The sequence below is a fragment of the Bufo gargarizans genome, chromosome 4 (assembly GCF_014858855.1).
Source record: "Bufo gargarizans isolate SCDJY-AF-19 chromosome 4, ASM1485885v1, whole genome shotgun sequence".
Lineage (NCBI taxonomy): Eukaryota > Metazoa > Chordata > Amphibia > Anura > Bufonidae > Bufo > Bufo gargarizans.
In genome coordinates this window covers 338,670,578-338,679,270 of record NC_058083.1, presented here as the reverse complement: position 1 = coordinate 338,679,270, position 8,693 = coordinate 338,670,578, and positions in this window count along the sequence as shown.

Sequence of the window (8,693 nt, the reverse complement as noted above, 5' to 3'; positions counted from 1 at the left end):
ACCTGAGGTAGTTGGTTCACTAGGACGTGTGGCTGTGGCAGAACGGCCACGTCCTCTCCCAGCACCAGAGGGTCCACTAACACCACCACGACCATGTCCGCATCCGCGTCCCTTACTAGATGTTTTCCTCATTGTTACCGTTCACCACAATAAGAAAAAAATTATTTGGCCCAATGTATTGAATTCAAATTCAGGCCTTTTTTTTTACAGGCACCTAACACTATCTGGCTATCTATTTAAGTACCGTATTACACTAATACAGGCACAGCAGTAACCGCAGATTTAGCTGAATATAAATTGTAGGCCTAGTATTTAGGCCCTGGATGACAGGTTTCCTTTTACGGACAGAATTAAACTTGGAGATGCACAGTAGCGTGTGAAGTTATTGAGGATGACCCTATCAGCGCTTGAATTTGCACCTTCAATGTAATATACCCTTTTACGGACAGAAATACACTATGTGAGATGCACAATAGTGCGTGCAAATTTAAAGGCTTATGCTTTCAGCAATTGTAATTTAACAGTTTGTGTAATATATCCTTTTACGGAACAAAAATACAATTGGAGATGCACGCTGAGTGTATTATACCCTTTTACGGACAGATTTAAAGAGGGCCTTTCACCAGAATTAAACTTCTAAAGTAACTATACAGGCATGTAGAGCGGCGCCCAGGGACCCCCCTGCACTTACTGTTAAACCTGGGCGCCGCTCCGTTCTCCCGTAATTACCTCCAGTATCTTCACAGTTAGGCTCAACCCAGGGGAACCTGCCGGCGCCTCCTTCTCCCATGCTGCAGCACTTAGCCAATCACAGCGCTCAGCTCATAGCCTGAGAGGCTTTTTTCTCTCTCAGGCTATGAGCTGAGCGCTGTGATTGGCCAGCGCTACAGCATGGGAGAATGAGCCGACGGCAGGTTCCCCTGGGTGGAGCCTAACTGTAAAGATACCGGAGGCAATTATGGGAGAACGGAGCGGCGCCCAGGTATAACAGTAAGTGCAGGGGGGTCCCTGGGCGCCGCTCTACATGCCTGTATAGTTACTTTAGAAGTTTAATTCTGGTGAAAGGTCCTCTTTAAACTTGGCCTGCAACAGCAGAAACCACTGATTTAGGGTATTGCTATTTTGGGAATTGAATTTCAACCCAGAACAAAAACGATGCTTTGACGGACACTAAAAAACTTGTCCAGCCACAGCTGGAACACCAGATTTAGGGTATTGCTATTTTGGCTGTTGAATTTCACCCCAGAAAAAAATATATCCTTTGCCAGACAGCAGACAGTATTACAATTGGCTAGCCACAGCTGAAACACCAGATTTAGAGTATTGCTATTTTGGCAATTGTATTTCACCCCTCAATAAAATAGCAAGCACAGCCAAGCCCCTGATGTAGGATATAGCAAAAAAAAAAAAAAAACACTATTGATGGTTAAATGGACTTGGTGGCAGCTTGTGCTGGCGCACCACAAGACACAAAATGGCCGCCGATAACCCCAGAAAAAAGTGACAGAAACGACGCTCTGGGCAGCCTAAAAACAGGGAGCAATTAACTAGCAGAAGTTGAATGATTCACAGCTGTAGATCGATCACTTCATTAAGTGTTTTTGCTGAGTAAATCCCTGCCTAATCTCGCCCTAACAGCAGCTGCATCCTCTCCCTACACTGATCAGAGCAGAGTGACGTGCGGCGCTACGTGACTCCAGCTTAAATAGAGGCTGGGTCACATGCTGCACTGGCCAATCACAGCCATGCCAATAGTAGGCATGGCTGTGATGGCCTCTTGGGGGGCAAGTAGTATGACGCTTGTTGATTGGCTGCTTTGCAGCCTTTCAAAAAGCGCCAAGAAAGCGCCGAACACCGAACCCGAACTTTTACGTAAATGTTCGGGTTCGGGTCCGTGTCACGAACACCCCAAAATTCGGTACGAACTTGAACTATACAGTTCGGGTTCACTCATCCCTATCAGGGACAGATTGATCTTCTGCAGAAAATATGGTGAATGGACTGCTGAGGACTGGGGCAAAGTCATATTCTCCGATGAAGCCTCTTTCCGATTGTTTGGGGCATCAGGAAAAAGGCTTGTCTGGAGAAAAAAAGGTGAGCGCTACCATCAGTCTTGTGTCATGCCAACAGTAAAGCATCCTGAGACCATTCATGTGTGGGGTTGCTTCTCATCCAAGGGAGTGGGCTCACTCACAATTTTGCCCAAAAACACAGCCATGAATAAAGAATGGTACCAAAACACCCTCCAACAGCAACTTCTTCCAAAAATCCAACACCAGTTTGGTGGAGAACAATGCATTTTCCAGCACGATGGAGCACCGTGCCATAAGGCAAAAGTGATAACTAAGTGGCTCAGGGACCAAAACGTTGACATTTTGGGTCCATGGCCTGGAAACTCCCCAGATCTTAATCCCATTGAGAACTTGTGGTCAATCCTCAAGAGGCGGGTGGACAAACAAAATGCCACTAATTCTGACAAACTCCAAGAAGTGATTATGAAAGAATCGGTTGCTATCAGTCATAAAATTGGCCCAGAAGTTGATTGAGAGCATGCCCAGTCGAATTGCAGAGGTCCTGAAAAAGAAGGGCAAACACTGCAAATACTGACTCTTTGCTTAAATATAATGTAATTGTCGATAAAAGCCTTTGAAACGTATGAAGTGTTTGCAATTATATTTCACTACATCACAGAAACAACTGAGACAAAGATCTAAAAGCAGTTTAGCAGCAAACTTTGTGAAAACTAATATTTGTGTCAGTCTCAAAACTTTTGGCCACGACTGTAGACATTACACTGTGAGCAGGCTAAACTCCTTGTCTGAAGAGGACCTCAGCAGCAGGAAAACTTCTCTGTATATAACACATAGAAAAGGTCCGTCTGGTGTATGGGAAATAGACATCACACTGTGAGCAGGCTAAACTCCATGTCTGAAGAGGACCTCAGCAGCAGGAAAACCTCTCTGTATATAATACATAGAAAAGGTCTGTGTGGTGTATGGGAAATAGACATTACACTGTGAGCAGGCTAAACTTCATGTCTGAAGAGGACCTCAGCAGCAGGAAAACCTCTCTGTATATAATACATAGAAAAGGTCCATCTGGTGTATGGGAAATAGACATTACACTGTGAGCAGGCTAAACTCCATGCCTGAAGAGGACTTTAGCAGCAGGAAAACTTCTCTGTATATAACACATAGAAAAGGTCCGTCTGGTGTATCGGAAATAGACAGTACACTGTAAGCAGGCTAAACTCCATGTCTGAAGAGGACCTCAGCAGCAGGAAAACCTCTCTGTATATAATACATAGAAAAGGTCCGTCTGGTGTATGGGAAATAGACATTACACTGTGAGCAGGCTAAACTCCATGTCTGAAGAGGACCTTAGCAGCAGGAAAACCTCTCTGTATATAATACATAGAAAAGGTCAGTCTGGTGTACGGAAAATAGACATTACACTGTGAGGAGGCGAAACTCCATGTCTGAAGAGGACCTCAGCAGCAGGAAAACGTCTCTGTATATAACACATAGAAAAGGTCCGTCTGGGGTATGGGAAATAGACATTACACTGTGAGCAGGCTAAACTTCATGTCTGAAGAGGCCCTCAGCAGCAGGAAAACCTCTCTGTATATACAGACGTGGACAAAATTGTTGGTACCCTTTGGTCAATGAAAGAAAAAGTCACAATGGTCACAGAAATAACTTTAATCTGACAAAAGTAATAATAAATTAAAATTCTATAAATGTTAACCAATGAAAGTCAGACATTGTTTTTCAACCATGCTTCAACAGAATTATGTAAAAAAATAAACTCATGAAACAGGCATGGACAAAAATGATGGTACCCCTAGAAAACACAGAACATAATGTGACCAAAGGGACATGTTAATTCAAGGTGTGTCCACTAATTAGCATCACAGGTGTCTACAACCTTGTAATCAGCCATTGGGCCTATATATATGGCTCCAGGTAATCACTGTGTTGTTTGGTGATATGGTGTGTACCACACTCGACATGGACCAGAGGAAGCAAAGGAAAGAGCTGTCTCAAGAGATCAGAAAGAAAATTATAGACAAGCATGTTAAAGGTAAAGGCTATAAGACCATCTCCAAGCAACTAGATGTTCCTGTGAGTACAGTTGCACATATTATTCATAAGTTTAAGATCCATGGGACTGTAGCCAACCTCCCTGGACGTGGCCGCAGGAGGAAAATTGATGACAAATCTAAGAGACGGATAATCCGAATGGTAACAAAAGAGCCTAGAAAGACTTCTAAAGAGATTCAAGGTGAACTTCATGCTCAAGGAACATCAGTGTCAGATCGCACCATCCGTCGTTGTTTGAGCCAAAGTGGACTACATGGGAGACGACCAAGGAGGACACCATTGTTGAAAACGAATCATAAAAAAGCAAGACTGGAATATGCCAAACTACATGTTGACAAGCCACAAAGCTTCTGGGAGAATGTCCTGTGGACAGATGAGACAAAAATCGAAGTTTTTGCCAAGGCACATCAGCTGTATGTTCACAGACGAAAAAATGAAGCATATCAAGAAAAGAACACTGTCCCTACTGTGAAACATGGAGGAGGCTCTGTTATGTTCTGGGGCTGCTTTGCTGCGTCTGGCACAGGGTGTCTTGAATCTGTGCAGGGTACAATGAAATCTCAAGACTATCAAGGAATTCTAGAGAGAAATGTACTAGCCAGTGTCAGAAAGCTTGGTCTCAGTCGCAGGTCATGGGTCTTGCAACAGGACAATGACCCAAAACACACCGCTAAAAACACCCAAGAATGGCTAAGAGGAAAAAATTGGACTATTCTAAAGTGGCCTTCTATGAGCCCTGACCTCAATCCTATTGAGCATCTTTGGAAGGAGCTGAAACATGCAGTCTGGAAAAGGCACCCTTCAAACCGGACACAACTGGAGCAGTTTGCTCATGAGGAGTGGGCCAAAATACCTGCTGAGAGGTGCAGATGTCTCATTGACAGTTACAGGAAGCGTTTGATTGCAGTGATTGCCTCAAAAGGTTGCGCAACAAAATATTAAGTTAGGGGTACCATCATTTTTGTCCATGCCTGTTTCATGAGTTTATTTTTTTACATAATTCTGTTGAAGCATGGTTGAAAAACAATGTCTGACTTTCATTGGTTAACATTTATAGAATTTTAATTTATTATTACTTTTGTCAGATTAAAGTTATTTCTGTGACCATTGTGACTTTTTCTTTCATTGACCAAAGGGTACCAACAATTTTGTCCACGTCTGTAATACATAGAAAAGGTCCGTCTGGTGTATGGGAAATAGACATTACACTGTGAGCAGGCTAAACTCCATGTGTGAAGAGGACCTCAGCAGCATGAAAAATTTCTCTGTATATAACACATAGAAAAGGTCCGTCTGGTGTATGGGAAATAGACATTACACTGTGAGCAGGCTAAACTCCATGTCTGAAGAGGACTTTAGCAGCAGGAAAACTTCTCTGTATATAACACATAGAAAAGGTCCGTCTGGTGTATCGGAAATAGACAGTACACTGTAAGCAGGCTAAACTCCATGTCTGAAGAGGACCTCAGCAGCAGGAAAACGTCTCTGTATATAACACATAGAAAAGGTCCATCTGGGGTATGGGAAATAGACAGTTCACTGTGAGCAGGCTAAACTCCATGTCTGAAGAGGACCTCAGCAGCAGGAAAACGTCTCTGTATATAACACATAGAAAAGGTCCATCTGGGGTATGGGAAATAGACAGTTCACTGTGAGCAGGCTAAACTCCATGTCTGAAGAGGACCTCAGCAGCAGGAAAACTTCTCTGTATATAACACATAGAAAAGGTCCGTCTGGTGTATGGGAAATAGACATTACACTCTGAGCAGGCTAAACTCCATGTCTGAAGAGGACATTAGCAGCAGGAAAACCTCTCTGTATATAACACATAGAAAAGGTCAGTCTGGTGTACGGAAAATAGACATTACACTGTGAGCAGGCTAAACTTCATGTCTGAAGAGGCCCTCAGCAGCAGGAAAACCTCTCTGTATATAATACATAGAAAAGGTCCGTCTGGTGTATGGGAAATAGACATTACACTGTGAGCAGGCTAAACTCCATGTCTGAAGAGGACCTCAGCAGCAGGAAAACGTCTCTGTATATAACACATAGAAAAGGTCCGTCTGGGGTATGGGAAATAGACATTACACTCTGAGCAGGCTAAACTCCATGTCTGAAGAGGACTTTAGCAGCAGGAAAACTTCTCTGTATATAACACATAGAAAAGGTCCGTCTGGTGTATCGGAAATAGACAGTACACTGTAAGCAGGCTAAACTCCATGTCTGAAGAGGACCTCAGCAGCAGGAAAACCTCTCTGTATATAATACATAGAAAAGGTCCGTCTGGTGTATGGGAAATAGACATTACACTGTGAGCAGGCTAAACTCCATGTCTGAAGAGGACCTCAGCAGCAGGAAAACGTCTCTGTATATAACACATAGAAAAGGTCCGTCTGGGGTATGGGAAATAGACATTACACTCTGAGCAGGCTAAACTCCATGTCTGAAGAGGACTTTAGCAGCAGGAAAACTTCTCTGTATATAACACATAGAAAAGGTCCGTCTGGTGTATCGGAAATAGACAGTACACTGTAAGCAGGCTAAACTCCATGTCTGAAGAGGACCTCAGCAGCAGGAAAACCTCTCTGTATATAATACATAGAAAAGGTCCGTCTGGTATATGGGAAATAGACATTACACTGTGAGCAGGTTAAACTCCATGTCTGAAGAGGACCTCAGCAGCAGGAAAACTTCTCTGTATATAACACATAGAAAAGGTCCGTCTGGTGTATGGGAAATAGACATTACACTCTGAGCAGGCTAAACTCCATGTCTGAAGAGGACATTAGCAGCAGGAAAACCTCTCTGTATATAACACATAGAAAAGGTCCGTCTGGTGTATGGGAAATAGTTCACTGTGAGCAGGCTAAACTCCATGTCTGAAGGAAAACTTCTCTGTATATAACACATAGAAAAGGTCCGTCTGGTGTATGTGAAATAGACAGTACACTGTGAGCAGGCTAAACTCCATGTCTGAAGAGGACCTCAGCAGCAGGAAAACCTCTCTGTATATAACACATAGAAACGGTCTGTCTGGTGTATGGAAAATAGACAGTACACTGTGAGCAGGCTAAACTCCATGTCTGAAGAGGACCTCAGCAGCAGGAAAACCTCTCTGTATATAACACATAGAAAAGGTCCGTCTGGTGTATGGGAAATAGACAGTACACTGTGAGCAGGCTAAACTCCATGTCTGAAGAGGACCTCAGCAGCAGGAAAACCTCTCTGTATATAATACATAGAAACGGTCTGTCTGGTGTATGGAAAATAGTTCACTGTGAGCAGGCTAAACTTCATGTCTGAAGAGGACCTCAGCAGCAGGAAAACGTCTCTGTATATAACACATAGAAAAGGTCCGTCTGGTGTATGGGAAATAGACAGTTCACTGTGAGCAGGCTAAACTCCTTGTCTGAAGAGGACCTCAGCAGCAGGAAAACCTCTCTGTATATAACACATAGAAAAGGTCCGTCTGGTGTATGGGAAATAGACAGTTCACTGTGAGCAGGCTAAACTCCATGTCTGAAGAGGACCTCAGCAGCAGGAAAACCTCTCTGTATATAACTGCTGCGGAGCTTAGAGATATACCCTCAATATCTTCACTTAAATCCCCTTGTAGCTGAAGAAACAGGTCAATATTCAAGAGACAATTTCCCCAGTGACTGGACGACACACAGTTTGGGAGTCAACTGACTTTACTAGGCATGTGCACCTGGTTTCAAACCTCCAACAGCCTCATTTACATACAATACATAGATTACTATGGTACAAGGAAAAGTGGGGTCAGACAATAGCAAGGGCTGATGGGAGGTTGAGGGGGGAGGGGAAGAGGTACAGACAAGAAAGACATTCGATAAGTGGCGATGTTTGCCACAATAACAGATAGAAAAGGTCCGTCTGGTGTATGGATAATAGACATTACACTGTGAGCAGGCTAAACTCCATACCTGAAGAGGACCTCAGCAGCAGGAAAACATGCTGGGCTTTCCTTTGACAATGATGATGGTGAAATCACAGGTTACTGCCAAAGTCTTTCTATCTGAATGTATACTTTTGTGGGAACAATTCACAAATAACTATTGATAAATAGAAAATTTGAGCCGATACTTTATTTTTCTCGTACACTGCAAGGCAGAGATTTCTCAGCGATTAGAGGCTCATCTGCAGTATCATCTGAGCGCAAACCCTGCTCTCAGAGTACTCGGGGTGAAGTGCGTCCATCATATGGATTCATGTTTTATAGTGATATTAAGCAGTTATAAGGATTCAAAATAAAATACAGATAAAAAACTGATTTTCTACCACTCATCTGTTCCACTTTATTGGGCAAAATTATGTGTAATTGATCCCACACCACAAAGGGTTAAGAAGGTCCTTACGGAGTATGGAGTTTAGCCAATTCACTTTGAATAAGATAATTCCCATCATAGTTCCGGACCTGACCACCAGAAGGCTGAGAGGTCCGAACCAGGCATGGGAAATAGACAGCTCCTATAGAGTTGGCTATTTCCCATACTTAGGCCTCATGCACACGACCGTTGTTTTGGTCCGCATCTGAGCCGCAGTTTTTGCCGCTTGGCTGCGGACCTATTT